Below are 27,343 nucleotides of genomic sequence, written 5' to 3'. Positions count from 1 at the left end.
CCGTATCGGAGCATGATGAGTTGTGGTATGTGTTAAAGGGGCGCTCTTTCGCCCAGGGCACATGAAAACCTGGAGCCAGCCCTACCCCCCCACAACTTTAGCCAAATAACCCCCATTTTTCAGTGCGTAACTTGTATTATGAAGTTAATTAAGGTTCACAAGCTTAAGTAAGAAGAATTGATGCTTTTGGCCTTCAAATGGGCACTGTAGGTGTGTTTCCTGTCCTCCTCTCACTGCCGACTTTTATTCCCCATTGACTTACATTGGGTTTCGTGTTTCGGGACGACCCCGACTTTTCCCTATAATCGGCCGATCTTGCTCGACCCGACTTTTGGAAAAGTCTAGTTTCACGAAACGAAACTCGACCCTAAAAAAACAAAAGTCGCTCAACTCTACATATAACCCTTGCTCATTCTCTGAAGGGTTGTCAATAGTGAGGTACAGAACTATGCATCCCTCCTTGGGGCAGTGGGTGGCAGGGAAGTGTAGACCTGGAAGGGCTCTCTGGCCTTTAAAAGGGGTTTTGGACAGAGTCATGCAGCTTAATAGGCTTATTCCCCATTTGTCCCTGAATTGTAGGGCCTGGGCTGGTTGATGTCTCCAGTCCCTTTCACCAGTGTGCCACCCAACAAGTGACCAGTCCTCACAGTTTGAACCTTCCCCTGTTTCAGCAGTAGTGACAAAGATGAATTGTGTACTTAACCAGATGTCAAACTGTACCCTGGGGCCTGGACATTCTTATTGTGAGACAGTAGTCAAATTGATATGTTACTCTTGGGGTGGAGACATTATACGAGAATGTCAGTATACCCTTCTCATGAGTGATCACCCCTTGGTGACTGACTACCCCTTGAGCTAGGAAAAGGATAAGTGCCAGACGGATGAATAGTGGCAGCCGCCACTGGACTCTGGATCCGGCATCTTCTTGCAGTGGGAAGCGTGGACCCATGGATTGCTGTGATAGTTGAAAGGACTTGGAATGGGCTGTCATCTGTTCAAGGGTACATCTGTTGAACCTCTTGGTGATGAGGACTCAGTCATCGGGCAGGATCTGGTGGGCTCCTAGGTCCTCAGGATCTGGGATGGATAAAAAAAACTCGAAAATATATATTAGTCACGTTTTTAAACTTAGTCTGCATATAGATAACTATAGTGAGCAAAGTATAATCCTAAACTGTGAATATTTACAAGTAGAATCTTATAGGGCTGAGTTTTGTTGGACCTGCTAGTGTTTGTGTGTATTTGTGCATGTGTGTGACCCAAGGGAAAGACAAAAATCTTATGCTATGACTTCCATGTTTCCTGTGTAGCATCAAGCATGTAGAGTTTTGTTCGAGGCCATAAATTTTCCTTGTTCATCCTTAGGCGTATTTCATCCTGTGTAACTTCATCTTAGGTCCATTTCTTCTTTTCTTCCTTTGATACTTGTTTCTGGAGTGTCAGAACATCTTTTTCCAGGGTTATCCCTTTTCCTTTGTTTCTGTGTCAAGCAGTATTATTGCTGCTTCTTTTGCTGTTACTTCAGAATAAATTCAAAACTGGCACTGACATCAAATACTGCGAATCCTTGACACCAAAACACTTCACAATTTACCTATTGTGAGAATCATGTGGGAATAGTGGATGAGGGCAGGTATATCTCACCCTGATTCCTTTCCTATGTGGCCTAGTCTGGTCGGTATCGCACCTGCTTACTAATGGATAATGGGAGGTGGATATAAAAGGATGCAAGGTGGTTGTGTGAGTGTCTCAGCCTGGGAACACAGAAAGCCTGTCTGTGTGAGAGACACACGTGAGTGGAAGCAGTGCCCACTGCAACTGTGGTTTGGCTGGACGGGAGAAGCCCGCCAGTTGGTAGTTAGGTTGTCCATTGTTTAGTTAGTGCCGGACAGGCAAGGATTTGTTTTATGTTTTATTTCCTTTTGCATTGCTTTCACCGTTAATAAACCTGACCCAGGGTCAGTTACACCCGAATCCCAGCTCTGCGCCTGAGTTTCATGCTGAATGCACGTGACCTTTGACCCCAGCAAAGGCGATACCGGAGTGTTTTATCACATTGTGGTGGAGAACGCGGGCATCACGTTGCAAGCATGAGCATGGAGAACGTGGTGAAAGCGCTGGTACAGTCCACCGCTGTCCAGCAAGAAGCTAATCGGGTGATGATGGCCCAGCTGAAGGAGTTGGTGGACATGACAGCTACCGATCGTTCGCTTCTCCAGCAGGTGGCGCAGCGCCTGGCAAGCCTACATGAGGTTAACCTGGAAGCCGAGTCGAGAGTGATTCACGTGAGTCGGTACTGGCAGAAGATGACGACCGAAGATGACGTCGAGGCATACCTGATCACGTTTGAACGGACGGCGGTACGAGAAAAATGGCTGAAGGCACGGTGGGCCGGCCTGATTGCCCCTTTTCTTTCCGGTGAGGCCCAAAAGGCTTATTATGACTTAGAGCCTGATGCCGCGCAGGACTTTGACAAATTGAAAGCCGAGATCTTGGCCTGGCTGGGAGTGACGACCGCTGTCCGTGCACAGAGAGTGCATCAATGGACTTATCAGCCGGATAAACCACCGCGGTCACAGATGTTCGACCTGGTCCACGTGACGAAGAAGTGGCTACAACCCGAGGTGCTGACAGCGCCAGAGATAATCCAGAGAGTCGTCATGGACAAGTACCTGAGAGCTCTACCGCCAGCCCTGAGGAAGTGGGTAAGCCATGGAAATCCTACGATGGCAGATCAACTGGTGGATCTGGTTGAACGTTACTCCGTGGCGGAAGGACTCCGAGACGACGTTACCCCACCTCGTTCTTCATCATCTCCACGTGGAACCGGTAAGACTGTTCCAGGGAGTAGGGGAGATGGAAAAATCCCTAAGACGGTGGGGGAGGAAAATGGGACTGCCCGCACTGCGAGGCCGAGAGTAACAAACTATGGTCTAAGCAAGGGGCCCGTTAGGTGTTTCCGCTGCCAAGAGATGGGACATATTGCTGCGAACTGTCCGGTCACTACTGAACCCATGCAGTGCGACGTCACAGACTTTAAAAACCACATGTCTATGGTTGCACGGGTAGTGAGTGTGAATGCCGGTCAAAAGGATGCTGAAAAACACTTGTGCGAGTTAACTGTTGATGGCAAAAAGGTGGTGGCATTGTTAGACTCGGGAAGTGTGGTGACTCTGGTGAAGGCCAGTCTGGTGTCAGCCCCGACTGGACCATCAGACAAATTTTCTGTAACGTGTGTGCATGGAGACACCTGTTCGTACCTCACCACGGTCATATGCATTACAACTTCCTATGGGTCTGTGCAACATAAAGTGGGACTCGTCCCGGCGTTATTGCTTGATGTTATCCTGGGCCGGGATTTTCCCCACTTCTGGCAATTGTGGGAGAATCAGTTGATGCCTTCGGGTAATAGTGTACATGATTCTTCTCCCAGGGTGCGTGTGGGTCCCGAACCCCGGGAAGAGGTCTCCCCGGAAGACTCAGGGGAAGAGTCTGCGGGAAATGACCTGCAGTTCCCGTTTTCAGTCATGGCGGGTGATACGGAGGAGACCGGGGAAGAGGAGGAGGCCGACAGCCGTCCACCTCCCCGTTTGCCGGATTTAGAAGTTCAGAAAGATGACTTCCAAAGGGAGCAAATAAAGGATCCTACCCTTTCTCAGGCTAGGACAAATGTAAAAGTGATAAATGGGGTACCAGTAGAACCTGGCTCTAGGCTGGCATATCCTTACATGGTTCTGGAGAGTGATTTACTCTATCAGATAGAGAAAAAGGGGGAAGATACGGTGCAACTATTAGTCGTGCCAAAACCCTACCGGCGGAAGGTGCTGGACCTGGCCCACGGACATGTGATGGGAGGTCACCTGGGAGTCCAGAAAACCACCGAAAGGATATTACACTGTTTTGTTTGGCCAGGCATGCATCACGATATCCGTGTATATTGTGAGTCTTGTCCTGACTGCCAAGCCTCTGCACCTAAGAACCGGTTCTGTAGCCCTTTGGTACCCCTACCTATTATTGAAGTCCCGTTTGAGAGGATTGGGATGGATTTAGTTGGGCCCCTTCCACGGTCTGCACGTGGACACCAACATATCCTGGTCATCTTGGATTATGCCACTCGTTACCCGGAGGCCATCCCTTTGCGTAACACGGCCACCAAGACGATTGCCAAGGAACTGGTGCATGTGTTTAGTCGGGTCGGTATACCAAAACAGATACTCACCGACCAGGGGACCCCCTTTATGTCCAGGATAATGAAGGAGCTCTGCCGATTGTTACAAATCGAACCGTTACGCACATCCGTGTATCACCCTCAAACAGACGGGTTGGTCGAACGGTTCAATAAAACTCTGAAGCAGATGCTGAGAAAGGTGATAGACAAGGATGGGAAGAACTGGGACTATTTACTTCCGTATTTGCTTTTTGCCATCAGGGAAGTACCCCAGTCTTCCACGGGATTCTCGCCTTTCGAGTTATTGTACGCCCGACGTCCTCGCGGACTGTTAGACGTTGCAAAAGAAACCTGGGAGGGTCAGGTCACTCCGTTTAAAACAGTGATAGATCATGTCACACAAATGCAGGACCGTATTGCGGCTGTTATGCCTATCGTCAAAGAACACATGATACAGGCTCAAGGAGCCCAAAAAAGAATCTATGATAGGGGCGCCAAGATCCGTACGTTTGCACCCGGAGATAGGGTGTTGATCCTGGTCCCCACGGTGGACAGTAAGTTCCTGGCCAAGTGGCAGGGCCCCCTTTGAGATCAAGGAAAGAGTTGGTGAAGTAAACTACAAAGTATACCAGGCAGGTAAACGGAAACCTGAACAGATTTATCATGTAAATCTGATAAAGCCCTGGAAGGATCGGTCTGCCTTGTCAGCGGAGCTGGCCCGTCCTGTCTGCTCGCATGCCGTACCGGAGGTACGGGTTGCAGAGACTCTCTCGGAGCGGCAAAAGACTGAAGTCAGGCAGTTTCTACTTCACAACCAAAAGTTTTTCTCAGAAAAACCCGGGCAGACTATGCTAATGAAACATGACATCGTAACGGAACCTGGTGTCACAGTTCACGTAAAGCCCTACCGAATCCCGGAAGCGCGCCGTGAAGCCTTTTCCCGAGAAGTGAAGGCAATGTTAGAGTTAGGAGTTATTGAGGAATCGCACAGTGCGTGGTCCAGCCCGATTGTGCTAATTCCTAAACCGGACGGCACCATCCGGTTCTGCAATGACTTCAGGAAACTGAATGCGGTCTCAAAATTTGATGCCTACCCCATGCCCCGGGTCGACGAGTTAATAGATTGGTTAGGAAAAGCCCGGTATATTACGACCCTAGACCTAACAAAGGAGTATTGGCAGATCCCTCTGGCTGAGGCTGCCAGAGAAAAGACGGCATTTGCTACGCCGGAAGGTTTATTTCAGTATGTGTATATGCCGTTTGGACTGCACGGGGCACCGGCGACCTTCCAGAGACTGATGGATCGAGTCTTGAGGCCACATAGGCGGTATGCTTCGGCCTATTTGGATGACATTGTCATTTACAGCTTGGACTGGGCGACTTATCTCCAGAAAGTACAAGCTGTGATTGACGACCTGTGGGAGGCAGGTCTAACCGCGAACCCCAAGAAATGTCACATCGGGCTAGAAGAAGCCCGGTATTTGGGGTATGTAATTGGGAGGGGTGTTGTTAAACCCCAGGTTGATAAGATTCAGGCGGTTCAGGACTGGTCACAACCTGTCAACAAGAAGCAGGTGCAAGCCTTCCTGGGGATCGCCGGCTATTATCGCCGGTTCATACCCAATTTTGCAGCCATCGCTACCCCCCTGACGGATCTTACAAAAGGGAAAGACTCCGTCATGATTAAATGGAGTTTAGCGGCTGAAGAAGCCTTCCATAGCCTAAAACGGGCACTTTGCTCTCAGCCCGTACTGGTGACTCCGGACTTCCGCAGCGAGTTTGTGGTACAAACGGATGCCTCTGATACCGGTATCGGGGCCGTACTCTCACAAGTGAGGGACGGAGTGGAACACCCAGTCCTCTATCTCAGCAGGAAGCTGAATAAACACGAGCAAAGGTATGCCGTCGTAGAAAAAGAGTGCCTAGCCATTAAGTGGGCTCTAGAGGCCCTCAAATATTACCTGGTGGGCCGAAAGTTCAGGCTGATCACTGACCATGCCCCTCTCAAGTGGATGCACTTGAACAAGGAACGGAATAGCCGGGTGACCCGATGGTTCCTTGCCCTGCAGGCCTACACTTTTACGGTGGAGCACCGCCCAGGGGTACAGATGGGGAATGCAGATGCCCTGTCCCGTGTGCACTGTTTGGCGGGTGTCATTGCTCGACCAGAGTGGTCTGAGCAGAAGGGGGGGATATGTGAGAATCATGTGGGAATAGTGGATGAGGGCAGGTATATCTCACCCAGATTCCTTTCCTATGTGGCCTAGTCTGGTCAGTATCGCACCTGCTTACTAATGGATAATGGGAGGTGGATATAAAAGGATGCAAGGTGGTTGTGTGAGTGTCTCAGCCTGGGAACACAGAGAGCCTGTCTGTGTGAGAGACACACGTGAGTGGAAGCAGTGCCCACTGCAACTGTGGTTTGGCTGGACGGGAGAAGCCCGCCAGTTGGTAGTTAGGTTGTCCATTGTTTAGTTAGTGCCGGACAGGCAAGGATTTGTTTTATGTTTTATTTCCTTTTGCATTGCTTTCACCGTTAATAAACCTGACCCAGGGTCAGTTACACCCGAATCCCAGCTCTGCGCCTGAGTTTCATGCTGAATGCACATGACCTTTGACCCCAGCAAAGGCGATACCGGAGTGTTTTATCACACTATCCATATGCCAGCCTGATTTGTAGAGATGAAAAATCTACACTTGGGCAAACCATACTTTTCAGGGAGAGAGCAATCGCTCAGTCACATCAACACAGTAATTGTAATTACCCTTCCATCCATTTAGAATAAAACCTATAAACCTATGCTGCAACTAAAACACCATCATCTTAGCCAGATGATGTCCGGTGGGAAACCCGCAAGAAGTCACCAACCACTTAGAGGTTGGAAAATCACTAGTAATCAAGCCCCTACTCCCACTTGCCCACTGGGAGAGACACAGTTCAGACTTCTGCGATCATCGGTCAAGCCGAGAGCAGGACCGGAACCAGAGTGACAGTGAATTTGCTCAGTACGTCTCCCTATCTATATTTTTTTCTTTTCAGGCTGGCTGAGGTAACAATCACGTATGCAAACAACCATAACAGCAAAGCAGAGAGGCAAAGCAGAAATGGCAGACAATTAAGGAAATCATGACCAGGGTGGGTTTTTGGTGCTAGGACTTGTCAGATTGGTCACTATGTCCGAATCTGACAGCCAACTGACCTTTATCTCAGCATGGAAACACTGGAGGGTTATAGGTAAGATGAATGATTTTCTTACCTAGTAGGAGGTGCACATCTCCACCCTCGAGTTATCCGGTCCAAGATTGGAGGTCTTCTTTGCAGCTGGTCGGGTTCGAACTTTCGTCCTAGCCCCTCGTTTGGACGCCAAATGATATGGCACACAGAATGTGTGTGTCGTCATCTTAATTGTCTGTGGCCGAATTGGATCTCTGGCAGAGATTATATGTGCACGGAGAAAATACACAAGACAAGGTGTATCATGTCAAATGATTCTTCTCTATTTTTAATCAGAGATGTACAGTTTTTATAACAGAAATCGAGCTGTCTCATTGTGTTGCATCATGGGTTCTTTTCCAAATTACTGTTTACCCCAAATAGCAAATTAGTATTGATCTCATATGTCCTATATCTCTACATAATCATTATGCAACTGATTATTGTTTCTGGCCTAGCCTAACCCAGTTTCGATGAGACTAGGTGGATACAGAAATACAGAAATAAGTCTTAGAGAATCAGAAGTATCTTAAAGCTATATGATTCTAATATTTGAGCAAAGCGTCCATATAGTGGTATAATTTTGATTCTTGTATATATTCATATGCCATATATTCTCCCCTTAACAGTGCAGCGGTGCTGAATCTGTTTCTCTTCTTTGGAATATATATATATATATATATATATATATGTCAGTGAAACATATATATATATATTGTGGTGTAGTTACCACTATGTCAGCTAGGGGGCGCTGTGTGGGTGTCCCAGGACGGGTGTACAGGCACATTCAGTGTGGTAACAGGAGCAGGGTCCTAAATGACCATTATGGGTCTCAAGGTGGGTGGCCTTGGGATGCAGGCTCCAGGGTGTATTGATCAGCAGAGGTACTGCTGATCTTTCTGTTACACTGTGTCAGGGAAGCCTGTGTGTGTCTATACAACCTTTAGTGATGTCATAGCCATGTGATCACCTGTGGGTGTGGTTACAGGGCTATGTAATTGAGGTGTTTGGCACATGTGAGAGAGTGTGGAGGGAGTCTGTCTGAGTGTGGACAGACTTCCATGTGTCCAGGTGGGACACTACAGAGAGTGTATATGGGGAGGACTACAGCTCCCAGCATGTGCTGAGACTCTCAGTCCGAGTCTGAAGCCACGGACATTTCTGTTCCTTTGCCTGAAGTGAAGGTTACATTTCAGTGTTATGCTGTCTATGGTTTATGGAGTAATAAACCTGGTGAAATTTTAAAGGAACGTGCCTCATGTTTGTCTCCCGCTGCACCTGAGCGAGTCACATCCCTACAATTGGTGACAGACTGCGGGCAGCGATTCCCAGAAGCACGTGTGGCAATGCTGGCGATTCTGAGCCAGGAGAGCAGACGGTCTGACAACCGTGAGTAATACTGACCGAGGTCAGAGAAAGTGACTGTGTTAATATTTGTGGGATACCTCTGAGGAGAAGAGGCATCCGAGAACCTGTGTGGCCGACACAGGTAACAGACAGGAGTCTGTGTTGCACTGACCAGGGTCAGTGAGAGACTGTGTTCCTGGAGGGGTCAGTGAGCAAGGTCCTGGAGGGTCAGTGTTGGGAGGAGCCCTGAAGCACGTGCTATGACCTTGGACCTGGTGAGGCGTGTGTTGGGCAGTCTCAGGTGGAGACGGATGTCCTGAAGAGCACTCGCTGAGCCCCTGGACCTGGTGAGACCGGTGTGTTGGGAAACCCTGGGAGGAGGGCTGCTCCCTGAATAGCACCCGGTTTGCGCCTGTGTGTTGGACGGTCTCAGGCGGAGACGGTACGTCCTGAACAGCACACGGACAGGACATGAGAGACTGTGCATGTGTTTTTGTTTTTTTTTTTCTTTTCCTCTGCAAAACCTGAAGGTGCTTGCTGTGGCTCAGTGGGGTCACGAAGGTCTCGCAGCACAGGGTCCTGGTGTTTTTCCTTTTTTGGGATCTGCCCTGGGAGCATTGGTAGCAGACGCTGTCTGTCTACACCATCCTGCTGCAGCTTTATTGCATGTGACTAAGCAGATACAGTAGTTGTGGCTTTACACAACTATTAAGGGTGAGTACCCTGTATTATTGCTGCATAACCCATTATACCTGCACTGGTAAGGCCCTATGGGTGCGCTTTTGTGGTTTTTATCTTTGAGGGTGACAAGCGGCTTCCAGTAACCCGGCGGGGTTAAGAAGGTGACAAGCGGCTTCCGGTGGATCGGCGGGTCCACGAAGATGGCGCAGCAGGAGCTGCAGTGACACCAGCCATTGTGTATGTGTGTGAACAGCAGCCGGAGGTGCCGGTGATCAGTGACAGCAGGAGCTGTGGTGGTGCCAGCAAAGACTTGTGTGGTATCGTTAAAAGACAAACTGTACTGTGTGAACTGTGGCCTAAGAGGTTCTGCAGGACGGACATGGGGAAATCCCAAAAGGGGGCGGTGACCCAAAAGGGGGCGGTGACCCAAAAGGGGGCGGTGACCCAAATTGGAGTGGTAACCCAAAAAGGGGTTGAAACCCAAAAGGGGGCGGTGACCCAAATTGGAGTGGTAACCCAAAAAGGGGTGGAGTCCCAAAAGGGGGCGGTGACCCAAATTGGAGTGGTAACCCAAAAAGGGGTGGAGTCCCAAATGGGGGCGGTGACCCAAATTGGAGTGGTAACCCAAAAAGGGGTGGAGTTCCAAAAGGGGGCGGTGACCAAAATTGGGGTGGCAACCCAAAGCGGGGTGGTGGTCCAGAAAGGGGCCAAGTGTGAAGAAGTGACAGCACTGGGTGTCTCAGTAGGTATGTCTGGAGTACCGCAGTGTATGTGCAGGTCTTTTTCAGAATGTGGAATATCCTTTCCGGGGAGTAATGATGGGCCACAGATGTGTACAGTGATGCTGCAACGGGAAGGAGCCTTTGGTCGGCTGGAATCAGAGAGTCAGGTGACTCTGACAGGAACTCCTCTCGTTTTCTCTCTGACCGAGAAAAACATCAGGGTTCGCTGTAAACACGGGGTCACGGTGAACTACGCAGTAGACACAGTAGTGTTTGAGGGGACCAAAGGTGGTGAGTGCCAAGGTAGAGGAATACCACGGGACTTAGTCTATGCCTGGGAGAGGGGCCGGGACTTTCTTTTGTTTGATGACGTTTGGTCTGACAATGGAGATGCTTCGACTGTGGGACAAGCGGACACTGAGACAGTGACGGCTCCTGACATGGACAGGTCAGAGGTAGAACTGACCAGAGGAAGAAGTACATCTGCCCAACTGACGGACCTGACGTCTCGTGATAAGACAGATGGTGGGCTGGGAGATGAGACGACTGGACTAGACACATTGGTGCTGGACGGTAACTGGAGGGTTCACTCGACTGGGGTGACTGACCCAGTGGTACCCTTTAACGATATAATTAAAGAGGTAGTAGTGAGACACGTGATGGACAAAAGAGAGCAGGATCGTGAGATACAGCTGATAAAGGAGACTGTAACAGAACATGTCGAACGGGAAAGAGTCCTAAGGCAAGCAGCTGAGCACAGAGTGGATGAGCTGGAGAAGGAAGTCTCTGAGCTCAGAGGTCACCTGTCAGCGTGTAAAACCATGAACAAGACCCTGTTGGAAGATATGGAGGTGCTCAGAGAGGCCCAAGAGAAGCATCAACAGGAGATTCTCAGGAGAGAGGATGAGCGTCGCTACCTGGCAGAGGAGAAAGATAAAGTTCTGCAAGAACTCAGTGGAGTAGTAAAAGGTCTTCTGCAGGAGAAGTGGAGGGGCGAAGACGTACAGCGGCCTTGCCCGACTGATAGCAAGGCAGAACTGCCAAAGCCCATCTTGGAAAAGGGTCCTGAAGACTGTAAATCTCAGGAAGATGGTGAGCCAAGAGCTGCACAAGACAGTCACCCGGTCTTGGCAGATACCTTGAGGGAAGTGTCCGTGGGGAACCCAGAGCCATCTGTCCAGGATGAGAGCAAGTCCATGACCTTCAAGTGTGTGATGGAGGTACCCGAAGACGTGCGAGAAGCGTGTGCCAGCGAAAGTGTGCATGAGACCTTTAAAAAGGCAGTAAAGGCCTATAGTGTGAGCTGGGCACCAGAAACAGACCAGTTGGTGATACTGGCAGAAACGGAAGACACAGAGAGAAGGGTGGCTGTCCTGAAGGAGATGCACCTACAATGTCTCCGCACGAAACAGATGCTCGTGAAGCGTAATTGGAAAGCCGCTCGACGTCTGGAGCTTGCAAGGGAAGCACAAAGTCGGCTGGGCTTTGTGGAAGACATAATTCCGGTGCCCAGAAATCTGGTGGGGAAAGTCGTTGGCAGACTTGGAAAGGTGATGCAGGAGATGGTGAATCGATCCTGTGTGAAGAGAGTGAGGATCCCACCTGCTGGTGAAATCCAAGTCGTTATTGAAGATGACATGGTTCCTGTCATTGTGGTTGGTTCGGTGGAAAGCATTGGGAAGCTTTGCATGCTCCTGGAATATCGGGTAGCGTACCTGAAGGAGATTGAGCAGCTAAGACAGGATCGACTGCAGATGAATGAGCAGATAGAGAACGTCAGGTGGCGTCCCCCTCCAACCCAAGGTGTAAGGACCCGAAGGGATCCTCCAAGGAATGAAAGGACGGGTAGTCGAAGGCAAGAACGTCGAGAGTCCGCAAGTGGCCGTTCTAATCTTAGTAACATAGGCACGAGACTCGGTGGTGGACATAGCGACAGAGGGTCAGACTCAGACCAGCCAGTTGGCCCAGCTGGACGTGGGACTCATGACCGTGCGAACTGGGAGAGCCAGCCAGTGAGAGAAAGGTCGCGTGATGAAGCACACTGCAGACAGGTGGAGACTAAAGAGTGTCTGGTCACACTGACGGACGTTGACGGGAAGGCCAAAGCCCAAGGCCGAGATACTGACCGCTGGGGGCAGGGGAGGCCTAACGTAAATATGCAGTATGACTACCGAAACAGACGGAGATGGTCCTCCCGACTGGTAGGGCAAGGTGACATGGGTGCCAGGTCTCAAGATCCCTGGGTGATGTCATGTGTTCAACCCCACAAGTTTGAACAGAGGGGGGAGGTATATGGTGTAGTTACCACTATGTCAGCTAGGGGGCGCTGTGTGGGTGTCCCAGGACGGGTGTACAGGCACATTCAGTGTGGTAACAGGAGCAGGGTCCTAAATGACCATTATGGGTCTCAAGGTGGGTGGCCTTGGGATGCAGGCTCCAGGGTGTATTGATCAGCAGAGGTACTGCTGATCTTTCTGTTACACTGTGTCAGGGAAGCCTGTGTGTGTCTATACAACCTTTAGTGATGTCATAGCCATGTGATCACCTGTGGGTGTGGTTACAGGGCTATGTAATTGAGGTGTTTGGCACATGTGAGAGAGTGTGGAGGGAGTCTGTCTGAGTGTGGACAGACTTCCATGTGTCCAGGTGGGACACTACAGAGAGTGTATATGGGGAGGACTACAGCTCCCAGCATGTGCTGAGACTCTCAGTCCGAGTCTGAAGCCACGGACATTTCTGTTCCTTTGCCTGAAGTGAAGGTTACATTTCAGTGTTATGCTGTCTATGGTTTATGGAGTAATAAACCTGGTGAAATTTTAAAGGAACGTGCCTCATGTTTGTCTCCCGCTGCACCTAAGCGAGTCGAATCCCTACTATATATATATATATATACATACACTGCTCAAAAAATAAAGGAACACTTAAACAACAGAATATATCTCCAAGTAAATCAAACTTCTGTGAAATCAAACTGTCCACTTAAGCCCCCATCACATATAGCGATCTCGCTAGCGAGATCGCTGCTGAGTCACAATTTTTGTGACGCAACAGCGATCTCACCAGCGAGATCGCTGTGTATGACACTGACCAGCGACCGCCCCCCCTGTCGGTATCGCTGATCGTTGTTGGAATGCCCTGGACATTTCTTTGATCGCTGGTCTCCCGCTGGCCAGCACGCATAGCTGCGTGTGACAGGCGGGAGACCAGCAATCAGTGCGCTGGTAACTAAGGTAAACATCGGGTTTCTAAGCAGCGCACGTCACTTAGAAACCCGACGTGTACCTTAGTTACCAGCGCGCTGATGCAGGGAGCTGGTAACCAAGGTACACATCGGGTTTCTAAGTGACGCGCGCTGCTTAGAAACCCCATGTGTACCTTAGTTACCAACTCCCTGCATAAGGAGCTGGTAACTAACGTGCACAGCGACGCCGGGCACTCGGCGTCGCTGGTGCTGATCGCTTGTGAAGCTGTCTGACAGCTCACCAGCAGCGACTCACCAGCGATCCTGACAAGTTGATATCATTGTCGGGATCGCTGGTGAGTCGCTACGTGTGACGGGGCCCTTAGGAAGCAGCACTGACTGTCAATCAATTTCACAAGCTGTTGTGCAAATGGAATAGACAACAGATGGAAATTATTGGCAATTATCAAGACACCCTCAATAAAGGAATGGTTCTGCAGGTGGGGACCACAGACCACATCTCAGTACCAATGCTTTCTGGCTGATGTTTTGGCATCTTTTGAATGTTGGTTGTGCTTTCACACTCGTGGTAGCATGAGACGGACTCTACAACCCACACAAGTGGCTCAGGTAGTGCATCCAGGATCCAGGATGGCACATTAATGCGAGATGTGCCAAGAAGGTTTGCTGTATCTGTGAGCGTAGTGTCCAGAGGCTGGAGGCGCTACCAGGAGACAGGCCAGTACACCACGAGATGTGGAGGGGGCCGTAGGAGGGCAACAACCCAGCAGCAGGACCGCTATCTCCGCATTTGTGCAAGGAGGAACAGGAGGAGCACTGACGGAGCCCTGCAAAATGACCTCCAGCAGGCCACAAATGTGCATGTGTCTGCACAAACAATTAGAAACTGACTCCATGAGAATGGTCTGAGTGCCTGACGTCCACAGATGGGGGTTGTGCTCACAGTGCAACACCGTGCAGGACACTTGGCATTTATGTCTTTTGTTGTGCTCTATTTTAACCTGTCAGTGTGATTTTACAGTGAATGCCGGCTTTTCTAAAGGACACCGGTGCATATTTCTCGCAAGTCACACGCATGGTCCGTGTGTAATCTGTTTTTTCTCGCACCCATAGACTTGCATTGGTGAGTCTTGGGCATAATACGGTGCAAATTGCAGCATCCTGCGATTTCACCAGCACGTATAATATGGGCGAGAAAGAAACGGATGATGGGAGCTGCCCCATAGATTAACATTGGGATGAGTGCTATGTGATTTTTTTCTCATAGCACTCGTCCGTATTTCTCTCTAGTGTGACTCCAGCCTTTCAAAGACAAGTCCAGCAATAAATTAACATGACCAGTCCATTCCTCCGTTACTGAAAAATCAGTGTTTGAACAGACTTGCATGGCTAAAGTGCTATGGTAGATCTGAAGTCTGTCACCCCAGCTCTATTCCCCACCTAGCGTCACCTCTTTCTGCTTGACTGGAGGAGGACGCATTGCGTGGGAATAGAGCTAGAGTGACTGAGGCTCCAGATCCACAATAGCCCTTCAGCCTCAGTTTCATAATAATTCAAATGTTGATTTCTCAGTACTGGAGGAGCGGACTGGTCATGGAATGGTACTGATGGACTTGTCTTTGATAGAGCTACATGCGCATATAGTTTGGAGGTAAAATCCTTCTGACAAATCCTGATGGCCGGTAACCAAGACAACAAGCAGCAAACAAAAAACTAAAAAGCCCTATCAGGAGTTTTAATAAATGGTATATTACAAAACTGCTTGCCTTTACAAACATTATCCAGCAATGCTCATCATTGAAAATCTGAATAACCTTTTAGACAGGATGTCCTACAGTAAAATATTTTTTCTTTTAGGAACGAATTGATTATAAATGATAAATAGTGTTATGCCCACATCTCCGGTGTAGGTTATAATTGGCTCTAGAAGTGGTCTTTGCTCCACGGCACCACTGCAACAGGTGATTGCCTGCAGCGGTCAGGTGACAAGAAAGATGAGTCATCAATTGTGTCTCTGATGATGTGCTCTTCTAGTCACCCGACTGCTGCAGCGCCTCGTTCAGGAGCCGTCAGAAACCTCCGGAATAGCCTACACTGCATCCCAGGGACGCTGGATGGTCGGTATACATTCTTTTTTTTAATTGGTAATCAATCCATGTCTAAAAAAAAATTATTTTTCTATCGGTCAACCCCTTAAGTGAGAAAAAATACTGAAAACTGTCAGCACTATGTACAATACAAGAGAAGGAAAGATCCAGCCTCTGATCCGGGTATATATCAAGCCAATTCCTTTATTGCAAGATGGGTCTCCTCACAGACGCGTTTCGGGCGCTACCTGCGCTCTTAGACTTGGTTTGAAGGCTGAACTGGTCTATTCTCCTTCTACAAAGACCACGATTTATGTGCAGTTTGTACTCACATAATTACACTTTAACCAAAAAATAAACCTCCCATCTTGTGACCTGAAGGTGTAGGCGACAGCCGTGACGTGCGGTGACGCGCAGGGACCGCAGTATGGCGACATTACATTGCAGCACAATGGGGGTGACTGTGTGGTGGCCCACAAATCGCTGTACGCCCGGCAGAGCTGGATTTCTTACAGTTTATGTGGCGCAGTTGTGGCAATTTACTGATCGCAACGTAACCACGTTTTCTTCCATGACATAGCACCGTTTTTAGGGAACTTATGGTTATAGTTTTAATATTTGGGACTTTCCATAACTCAGAATTTTGGGCAAAATTTTTTCAGCCAATGACCAAGAGGAAGGATGACAGCAGAGACTGAGGGAAGGTGGAGATAATGGTGAGGAGGATGAGCAGAGGAGGACGAGCTGGAGAATGAGCAGAGGAATGGGAGGAGATGACACAGGAGGGAATGACTGGGAGAGCTGAGGCAGGAGAGGAATAATGGAGCCGGTCACACCCAGCCAGGGAGGGTCCCGGCAGGAAGGCAGGCACACGCCGGCGGCAGCACTGCTGCTCGCCATACACTGAGCACAGCGGAGCACACGGCCGCGGCAGGAGGCTCACACCATTCCCAGCAGAGAAATCCTGGCTAGAGCCGGGAGGGAGGACGAAAGGAAGGGCCTTCCATCTCCTCTCCTCCCTCACCTCCTCCTCCTGGGCCGCCGTCACTGAGGGACGCTTACAGGCCGCCGGGTGTCCGCGCTGTGCCCGGAGCCGCACCGGGAGATCGGCAGGAGGATCTCAGGGCTGTGAACACATCGCTGCCGAGGTGAGAGCCGGCTGTGGGCCGGGGAGATCCGCTCCATGACAGGGGGCCTGCTGGAAGGAAGGAGTGCGGAGGGATGTGCAGGGTGTGGGCACATGGAGGTGCATGTATGGGACTGGCCGTATTGTACAGCCACCATGATGTCATCCACGTCCAGGGAGGATGGCTGCTATCACATGCGGCTCTGGGGTCAGCGCTCTGCATGCGGCCGGGGCTGTATGGAGGTCCTGACTGGTGGCCAACAGGGCGACACAACTTATGTAACCCCCGAGCTTCACTGTACACACCGGGCACAGAGCACGGATCTCCTCCGCGGTGCCGGTCTACCCAGAGATCACAGCAATGGCTGCCGTCCTCCTGGCTGGGTGGATAGCTGACAGTGGCCAGGGCTGTGGTACCTGGGTGGCTGGGTGGATAGCTGACAGTGGCCAGGGCTGTGGTACCTGGGTGGCTGGGTGGATAGCTGACTGTGGCCAGGGCTGTGGTACCTAGGTGGGTGGAGAGCTGACAGTGGCCAGGGCTGTGGTACCTGGGTGGGTGGATAGCTGACAGTGACCAGGGCTGTGGTACCTGGGTGGGTGGATAGCTGACAGTGGCCAGGGCTGTGGTACCTGGGTGGGTGGATAGCTGACAGTGACCAGGGCTGTGGTACCTGGGTGGGTGGATAGCTGACAGTGACCAGGGCTGTGGTACCTGGGTGGGTGGATAGCTGACAGTGGCCAGGGCTGTGGTACCTGGGTGGGTGGATAGCTGACAGTGACCAGGGCTGTGGTACCTGGGTGGGTGGATAGCTGACAGTGGCCAGGGCTGTGGTACCTGGGTGGGTGGATAGCTGACAGTGACCAGGGCTGTGGTACCTGGGTGGGTGGATAGCTGACAGTGACCAGGGCTGTGGTACCTGGGTGGGTGGATAGCTGACAGTGGCCAGGGCTGTGGTACCTGGGTGGGTGGATAGCTGACAGTGGCCAGGGCTGTGGTACCTGGGTGGGTGGATAGCTGACAGTGGCCAGGGCTGTGGTACCTGGGTGGGTGGATAGCTGACAGTGGCCAGGGCTGTGGTACCTGGGTGGCTGGGTGGATAGCTGACTGTGGCCAGGGCTGTGGTACCTGGGTGGCTGGGTGGATAGCTGACTGTGGCCAGGGCTGTGGTACCTAGGTGGGTGGAGAGCTGACAGTGGCCAGGGCTGTGGTACCTGGGTGGGTGGATAGCTGACAGTGGCCAGGGCTGTGGTACCTGGGTGGGTGGATAGCTGACAGTGACCAGGGCTGTGGTACCTGGGTGGGTGGATAGCTGACAGTGGCCAGGGCTGTGGTACCTAGGTGGGTGGATAGCTGACAGTGACCAGGGCTGTGGTACCTGGGTGGGTGGATAGCTGACAGTGACCAGGGCTGTGGTACCTGGGTGGGTGGATAGCTGACAGTGGCCAGGGCTGTGGTACCTGGGTGGGTGGATAGCTGACAGTGACCAGGGCTGTGGTACCTGGGTGGGTGGATAGCTGACAGTGACCAGGGCTGTGGTACCTGGGTGGGTGGATAGCTGACAGTGACCAGGGCTGTGGTACCTGGGTGGGTGGATAGCTGACAGTGACCAGGGCTGTGGTACCTGGGTGGGTGGATAGCTGACAGTGGCCAGGGCTGTGGTACCTGGGTGGGTGGATAGCTGACAGTGACCAGGGCTGTGGTACCTGGGTGGGTGGATAGCTGACAGTGACCAGGGCTGTGGTACCTGGGTGGGTGGATAGCTGACAGTGGCCAGGGCTGTGGTACCTGGGTGGGTGGATAGCTGACAGTGGCCAGGGCTGTGGTACCTGGGTGGGTGGATAGCTGACAGTGGCCAGGGCTGTGGTACCTGGGTGGGTGGATAGCTGACAGTGGCCAGGGCTGTGGTACCTGGGTGGCTGGATAGCTGACAGTGGCCAGGGCTGTGGTACCTGGGTGGCTGGATAGCTGACAGTGGCCAGGGCTGTGGTACCTGGGTGGCTGGATAGCTGACAGTGGCCAGGGCTGTGGTACCTGGGTGGCTGGATAGCTGACAGTGGCCAGGGCTGTGGTACCTGGGTGGGTGGAGAGCTGACAGTGACCAGGGCTGTGGTACCTAGGTGGGTGGAGAGCTGACAGTGGCCAGGGCTGTGGTACCTGGGTGGGTGGATAGCTGACAGTGGCCAGGGCTGTGGTACCTGGGTGGGTGGAGAGCTGACAGTGGCCAGGGCTGTGGTACCTGGGTGGGTGGAGAGCTGACAGTGGCCAGGGCTGTGGTACCTGGGTGGGTGGATAGCTGACAGTGGCCAGGGCTGTGGTACCTGGGTGGGTGGATAGCTGACAGTGGCCAGGGCTGTGGTACCTGGGTGGGTGGATAGCTGACAGTGGCCAGGGCTGTGGTACCTGGGTGGGTGGAGAGCTGACAGTGACCAGGGCTGTGGTACCTGGGTGGGTGGAGAGCTGACAGTGACCAGGGCTGTGGTACCTGGGTGGGTGGAGAGCTGACAGTGACCAGGGCTGTGGTACCTGGGTGGGTGGAGAGCTGACAGTGGCCAGGGCTGTGGTACCTGGGTGGGTGGAGAGCTGACAGTGGCCAGGGCTGTGGTACCTGGGTGGGTGGAGAGCTGACAGTGGCCAGGGCTGTGGTACCTGGGTGGGTGGAGAGCTGACAGTGGCCAGGGCTGTGGTACCTGGGTGGGTGGAGAGCTGACAGTGGCCAGGGCTGTGGTACCTGGGTGGGTGGAGAGCTGACAGTGGCCAGGGCTGTGGTACCTGGGTGGGTGGAGAGCTGACAGTGGGTGGGTGGATAGCTGACAGTGGCCAGGGCTGTGGTACCTGGGTGGGTGGATAGCTGACAGTGACCAGGGCTGTGGTACCTGGGTGGGTGGATAGCTGACAGTGGCCAGGGCTGTGGTACCTGGGTGGGTGGATAGCTGACAGTGACCAGGGCTGTGGTACCTGGGTGGGTGGATAGCTGACAGTGGCCAGGGCTGTGGTACCTGGGTGGGTGGATAGCTGACAGTGGCCAGGGCTGTGGTACCTGGGTGGGTGGATAGCTGACAGTGGCCAGGACTGTGGTACCTGGGTGGGTGGATAGCTGACAGTGGCCAGGACTGTGGTACCTGGGTGGGTGGATAGCTGACAGTGGCCAGGGCTGTGGTACCTGGGTGGGTGGATAGCTGACAGTGGCCAGGGCTGTGGTACCTGGGTGGGTGGATAGCTGACAGTGACCAGGGCTGTGGTACCTGGGTGGGTGGGTGGATAGCTGACAGTGGCCAGGGCTGTGGTACCTGGGTGGGTGGATAGCTGACAGTGACCAGGGCTGTGGTACCTGGGTGGGTGGATAGCTGACAGTGGCCAGGGCTGTGGTACCTGGGTGGGTGGATAGCTGACAGTGGCCAGGGCTGTGGTATCTGGGTGGGTGGGTGGATAGCTGACAGTGGCCAGGGCTGTGGTACCTGGGTGGGTGGATAGCCGACAGTGGCTAGGGCTGTGGTACCTGGGTGGGTGGATAGCTGACAGTGACCAGGGCTGTGGTACCTGGGTGGGTGGATAGCTGACAGTGGCCAGGGCTGTGGTACCTGGGTGGGTGGATAGCTGACAGTGGCCAGGGCTGTGGTATCTGGGTGTGTGGGTGGATAGCTGACAGTGGCCAGGGCTGTGGTATCTGGGTGGGTGGGTGGATAGCTGACAGTGGCCAGGGCTGTGGTACCTGGGTGGGTGGATAGCTGACAGTGACCAGGGCTGTGGTACCTGGGTGGGTGGATAGCTGACAGTGGCCAGGGCTGTAGTGGCTGGGTGCGTGGATAGCTGACAGTGGCCAGGGCTGTGGTACCTGGGTGGGTGGATAGCTGACAGTGGCCAGGGCTGTGGTACCTGGGTGGGTGGATAGCTGACAGTGGCCAGGGCTGTGGTACCTGGGTGGGTGGATAGCTGACAGTGGCCAGGGCTGTGGTACCTGGGTGGGTGGATAGCTGACAGTGACCAGGGCTGTGGTACCTGGGTGGGTGGATAGCTGACAGTGACCAGGGCTGTGGTACCTGGGTGGGTGGATAGCTGACAGTGACCAGGGCTGTGGTACCTGGGTGGGTGGATAGCTGACAGTGACCAGGGCTGTGGTACCTGGGTGGGTGGATAGCTGACAGTGGCCAGGGCTGTGGTACCTGGGTGGGTGGAGAGCTGACAGTGACCAGGGCTGTGGTACCTGGGTGGGTGGAGAGCTGACAGTGGCCAGGGCTGTGGTACCTGGGTGGGTGGATAGCTGACAGTGGCCAGGGCTGTGGTACCTGGGTGGGTGGATAGCTGACAGTGACCAGGGCTGTGGTACCTGGGTGGGTGGAGAGCTGACAGTGACCAGGGCTGTGGTACCTGGGTGGGTGGAGAGCTGACAGTGGCCAGGGCTGTGGTACCTGGGTGGGTGGATAGCTGACAGTGGCCAGGGCTGTGGTACCTGGGTGGGTGGATAGCTGACAGTGGCCAGGGCTGTGGTACCTGGGTGGGTGGATAGCTGACAGTGGCCAGGGCTGTGGTACCTGGGTGGGTGGATAGCTGACAGTGACCAGGGCTGTGGTACCTGGGTGGGTGGATAGCTGACAGTGACCAGGGCTGTTGGACCTGGGTGGGTGGATAGCTAACAGTGGCCAGGGCTGTGGTACCTGCGTGGATAGCTGACAGTGGCCAGAGCATTAAACTGCATCAGATCATTGGTTCTTGTTCACTGGTCTTTAAAGGAATTCGGCAGGAGGTTGTTCCAAAGATCTTGGAGAACTAACCACATATCTTCTGTGGATGTCTCTTGTGCAAATTCTTCTGTCTCCTCACATAATTGCAGACAGACGTGATAATGATGAGATCAGGGCTAAGTGGGGCCATATCATTACTTCCAGGACTCCTTGTTCTTTACCCTGAAGATAGTTTTTAAAGACATTGGCTGTATGTTAGGGGTTGTTCTGCTGCATGATAAATTTGGAAGCAAAGGCCTCCCTGATGATATAGCATGGTCCATAAGGATCTGCCTGTATTTCTCAGCATTGAGGATTCCATTAATCCTGGCCAATTCCCCATCTCCATTTGCTGAAATGTAGCACCAGGTTTACAAGGACCTTCCACCATGCTTCACCTGCAGACCCTCATTATTGTACCACACTTCAACCCTCCAGCAAACAAACTGCATTCTGTTAGTGCCAAATATTTCACACTTTGACTCATAAATCCAGACCATGTCCTGTTACTTAACTTCACCCCAGTTTCTATGTTTTGGTGCATTTTATGCATAGATAAGTCGCTTAGTCTTGTTTTCTTGTAGAAAATATGGCTTTTTAGCTGCATTTCTTCAGGGAGACCGCTTACTGCCAGACTCCTCCGAAAAGTGGATTTGTGTAACCTGGACCCAGTGGTGACTGCCAGTTCTGAGCTGACCGCCATGCTGGACTTCCAAGTTTGGAGGGAAGTAAGGCCTCTTTCACATGTCAGTTTTTTGCTATCTGTCGCAACCGTCAAATTTTGAGAAAAAAAAAACAGATCTGATGACTGATGCCGCCGGATCCGTTTTTTTCTCATATACTTGTATTAACGATGGATTCCGACTGATCGCCGCACGTTTCATCCGTCATTTGCCGGATCCGTCGGAAATTCTTTGTCCAGTGGCCGGAGACGGACAAAGTTAAGTTTTTTGTCTCCATCTAAAAGTTGGGCAGCGCCGGGTCCGTCGCTGTCTGTCAAATGACGGAATCCAGCGACTGATTCCGTTTTTTTAAACTGAGCATGCTCTAATATCAATAATAATCTATTCACCGCATACTCAGAGGAGTTTAATGCAAACAAGTGTTCATTTTATTATGTACAAAACATGTGGGAACCAAAAAAGAACATATAGCACCAGGTAGAAGCGATATAGATATTACGACGTTTCGGCTCAGTCCGAGCCTTTATCTAGCATGACGCCGCTGCAGCCAGGCGCGGGAGCGCCGCTCTAAAGCACCACAGCTATAGCCATCTCTCTTTCACTTGGGAGTTCTTCTCCTCTTTACTCAAAGATTTGAAACCGGACTCAGCGATAAACTGATAAAGGCTCGGACTGAGCCGAAACGTCGTAATATCTATATCGCTTCTACCTGGTGCTATATGTTCTTTTTTGGCTCCCACATGTTTTGTACATAATAAAATGAACACTTGTTTGCATTAAACTCCTCTGAGTGTGCGGTGAATAGATTATTATTGGTAATAGGACCTACTGGTCCGTTACACCTGCACCTCACTACTAGGACGTGTGTGCACGCTAACTCTTTAATCATGCTCTAATATCCACAGCCCCAAATGTATATAAACCTGCCAGGTAGGGCAGTCGGATCCGGCGAAAAAATGGATCCGTCGCATCAGTTTTTCACAATCTGCAACGGATTCGTCGAGCTGACAGGTTGTGACTGACATAAAAAAACTGAAGTGTGAAAGTAGCCTAAAGGCCCAGTTACACATAACAATGTCCCAGCGATCCCACCAACTATCCGACATGGATGGGATCGCTGGAACATCATTAGGCTGATCGCTTGTGAGCTGTCACATAGACAGCCCCTCCAGCGATTAGGACCAGCGAGCAAGCTGGTTTCCAATGTAAACAGCGGGTATCCAGGAGCCACGGCTCTAAGTTGGATACCCGCTGTTTACATTGGAAACCGGCATACACGCTGGTTTCCAAGGTAAACATCGGGTATCTAAGAGCCGCGCGGCTCCTGGATACCCGATGTTTACAATAGAAACCAGCGTCGTTGATTGCTGGTCTCTCACTGCCACACGCAGCGATGCGCGCTGGCCAGCGGGAGACCAGCGATCAAAAAATGGCCCAGGCCGATTGAGCATGATCAGCGATACCCGGCAGGGGGGCCGGTCGCTGATCCCCGTCACACACAGCGATCTTGCTGGCGAGATCGCTATGGCGTCACAAAATCAGCGATCTCACTAGCGAGTTCGTTGTGTGTGACGGAGCCTTAAGCATGATGTCTTTCATCTACTGCGCAAAGTCTTCCTTGGCCAACTACTGTGTCTATGGCCCTCAACGCTGCCCATTTCTTGATGTCCTTGATGCCAAGATATACTGTCAGATACTTATCCATTACGGTCAAGGAAAAGTTTGACTGGATCCACATATATTATGTTGCCGAACAATGAAAAACAACTATCTTCCATGTAAAGAAGAACAAGGAGTCCTGGAAGTGATGATATGGCCCCTGTACAGCGCTGATCTCATCATCCAGTCTGTCTGGGATTACATGAGGGGTTAGAATAATTCTGTGGTTAGTTCTCCAAGATGTTTGAAACAACCAGCCTGCTAAGTTCCTTCAAAACTGGAGTACAAGGGTATCTAGAAGTATTGATGCTGCTTTGAAGTAATCCGGTGGTTCCACCAAATATTGCTTTCATTTGCTTTTGTTCATTTATTTTTGTATTTTGTTAATTGATAAAAATAACCTGTTGACACTTCTCTTTTTGGAAGCTTTCTTACTTTGCACCATTTCTCCACACCTGCAGTCATGTATATAATCCTGACAGTAACCTGGGCTGTTGGTACATGTTTATCCTGTGGACAGAAAGCAGGGCTGGCCGGATCCTGGAAACCATCTGCTGGTCCAGATGTTTTTGGACTGTTTTCCATTGATGTTAGAGCAGCCACTGGAGTATACAGTGTGTTTGCCTTATTCCATAGCACTAAAATTTTCTGTATTTTTCTTTGTGAAAATCCATCCAGTTAATCATCTATATTGCCTGTAATAACCGCGGTTATGACTGTAGCGATAAAGACCAGTAATCCCAAAAGATCTCAAGTCCATCTAATCCATTCTCCAATCAATACTCCTTTTGGTCTCTACAATGTAGACACGCTGACGCGTTATTGTATTATTATGTATTACTTTATTTATTGGTCTATGTAAATGTTGGCTCTCCATGATGTCTTGCCCTGGGGATGCAGAGTTACAGACTGGACTGATTATACTAATGGCCATCGCCTGTTCTCTTAGGGGAGTCTTCCAATTCAATCTGAGCATCACCACTGGCCCTCCAGGGCATGCATAGGAGAACGTTTGTGGGCCTCTATAAATTACACTTCATATCCCCTAAGGAAACAAAGCAATTAGAAATACACACAGACTTTACTTCTCTGGTTCGGCACTTAGCATTTTATTGAAGCTCTCTACTTGTTGTAACATGAAGATCTGAGTAAACCTTCTTCCCTTTAGTCAAACTGGAAAGTATTAGTTTTACTTATAACTGCGGGTCATGTATCATCACATGATTAAAGTATTAAAACATGATGACTTCTCTTCCCTCAGTTAGTTTACAGGAGAATGGCTCAATAAGTCGTGGTAGAGATGTTGCTATCTGCAGGGTTTCTGACCACTGGAGGTCAGAGGCAGGATCCTGTACAGCTTTGAGATAGGGTTCGGAGACCAGTTGCTTCTCATCTATCTGCTGGATTCGATCAGTCTCTCCCAGTCCTCAATTATTAATTCTCTGGTGCACTATTTGGCTCATGCGCATGTAACGTTGACGTCAGACTATAGGTCTGGGTCCGGTTACACTTAGGATTTTCTTATGGATTGCAGTGCTGGAAACCCCCCCATGGACTGACACCACAAATGCTTTCACAATAGATCTGAGCACAGCTTTATTAATGCCACATGCACATGTTCGTGTATTACGGTCCTAGTATGGACAGTGATGCATGAATTATCTGCGGGTCCCTAACGCAAACATGGCAACCCCATGCGGTCCTAGTAAAGACAATGATGCATAAACTGTCTATAGGATTCCTTATCTGACCTGGACAGCTTCATACAGTCCTAGTATGGACAGTGATGCACGGACTGTCTGTGGGATTCCTAACAAGACTTTGACATCCTCATATGGTCCTAGTATGGCCAATGATACACAGACTGTCCGTGGCACCCTTGACCCCAACTTAACAGTGCGGTGAAATTGCAAAAAAAATGCAATCTCACTTTCTTTGGCAAAACCAAAAACAGCTGGGGTCATTAAGGGGTTAAGCTGTCAAGGTCTGGTTAGGATTCTCACGGACAGTCCGTGCATCATTGTCCATACTAGGACCATACGAAGCTGTCAGGTTAGGGTCAAGAGTGCCACGGACAGTGTGTATCATTGACCATATGAGGCTGTCAAGGTCTTGTTAGGATTCCCACGGACAGTCCGTTCATCACTGTCCATACTAGAACCCTATGAACCAGACCTTGACAGCTTAACCCCTTAATGACCCCAGCTGTTTTTGATTTTGCGTTTTTTGCTCCCCTTCTTCCCAGAGCCGTAACTTTATTTTTCTGTCAATATGGCTATGTGAGGGCTTATTTTTTGCTGGACGAGTTGTATTTTTGAAAGACATCATTGGTTTTACCATGTTGTGTACTCGAAAACGGGAAAAAAAAATCCCAAGTGCGGTGAAATTGCAAAAAAAATGCAATCTCACTTTCTTTGGCATTTTTGCTAGGTTCACTAAATGCTAAAACTGACCTGCCATTATGATTCCTCCAGATCATTACGAGTTCAGACACCAATCATGCCTAGGTTCTTTTTTATCTAAGTGGTGAAAAAAAATTCCAAAGTTTGCTGAAATTTTTTTTTAAATTGCGCCTTTTCTGAGATCCGTACCGTCTCCATTTTTCGTGATCTGGGGTTGAGTGAGGGCTTATTTTTTGCGTGCCGAGCTGACGTTTTTAAGGATGCCATTTATTTTGTAGATACAATCTTTTGATCGCCCGTTATTGTATTTTCATGCAATGTTGCGGCGACCAAAAAAGCGTAATTCTGGCGTTATGAATTTTTTTCCTGCTATGCTGTTTAGCGATCGGGTTAGTTTTTTTTTTTTTTTTTTGATTGGGCGATTCTGAACGCGGCGATACCTAATGTGTTGATTATTTTTTTTTTTTTTTTTTTTTATATTTTGAATGGGGTGAAAGGGGGGTGATTTGAACTTCAATATATATTTTTTTTTTCTTCAGATTTTTAAAATTTTTTTTTTTTTTTTTTTTTAAATTTTGGCATGCTTCAATAGCCTCCATGGGAGGCTAGCAGCTGCCATAGCCTGATCTGCTCTGCTACATATAGGCGATGAGCAGATCGCTTAAATGTAGCTGAATTACTGCATTGCTATGAGCGCCGACCACCCGGTGGCTCTCATAGCAATGTGACATCAACAACCATAGAGGTCTCCAGGAGACCTCTGGTTATGCCAACGCATCGCTGACCCCCCGATCACATGACGGGGGTTGGCGATGCTTGCATTTCCAGTCCGGCGGCCGGAATTGCCAATTTAAATGCCACTGTCGGCGTTTGACAGCGGCATTTAACTAGTTAATAGGCACGGGTGGATCGCTATTCCACCTGCCCCTATTGCGGGCACATGTCAGCTATTTTGAACAGCTGACATGTCCCGGCATTGTTGCGAGCTCACCGCCGGAGCCCTCATCAAAGCAGGGGATCTGACCTTGGACGTACTATTGCGTCCAAGGTCAGAAAGGGGTTAATATGGTCAATGATACCCAGACTGTCCGTGGTACTCTTGGCCCTAACTTGACAACTTCGTATGGTCCTAGTACGGACAGTGATGCACTGACTGTCCGCATGTCTCCTGACCCGAGCGTGACAGCCTCACATATGCCTATGACTCTGTTAAGTTTGGTTAAGGAGTCTTGCGGACGGTCCGTACATCACTGTCCATACGCGGACCCTGACACACGGTTGTGTGAATGCAGCATTAGTGACATTTCACTAAGTGGATTCCACCAGAAACTGT

At 50.7% G+C, this 27,343-nt stretch overlaps 1 protein-coding gene across 1 annotated transcript in view; it reads left to right on the top strand.

The window, feature by feature from the left end:
* The first annotated feature begins 16,174 nt into the window (after positions 1-16,174).
* Positions 16,175-27,343, top strand: part of RAPH1 (Ras association (RalGDS/AF-6) and pleckstrin homology domains 1) — a 185,321-nt gene continuing 174,152 nt past the window's right edge. The window contains exon 1 of the mRNA XM_073541863.1: positions 16,175-16,569. The gene's annotated coding sequence lies outside the window, so the exon portion shown is untranslated. The remainder of the gene's footprint in view (positions 16,570-27,343) is intronic.

Source organism: Dendrobates tinctorius, unplaced genomic scaffold (assembly GCF_039654945.1).
Source record: "Dendrobates tinctorius isolate UK_male_01 unplaced genomic scaffold, ASM3965494v1 ptg000125l, whole genome shotgun sequence".
NCBI lineage: Eukaryota > Metazoa > Chordata > Amphibia > Anura > Dendrobatidae > Dendrobates > Dendrobates tinctorius.
Note: the sequence above shows the minus strand (reverse complement) of the source record. Positions and strands in the feature narration are given on the sequence as shown.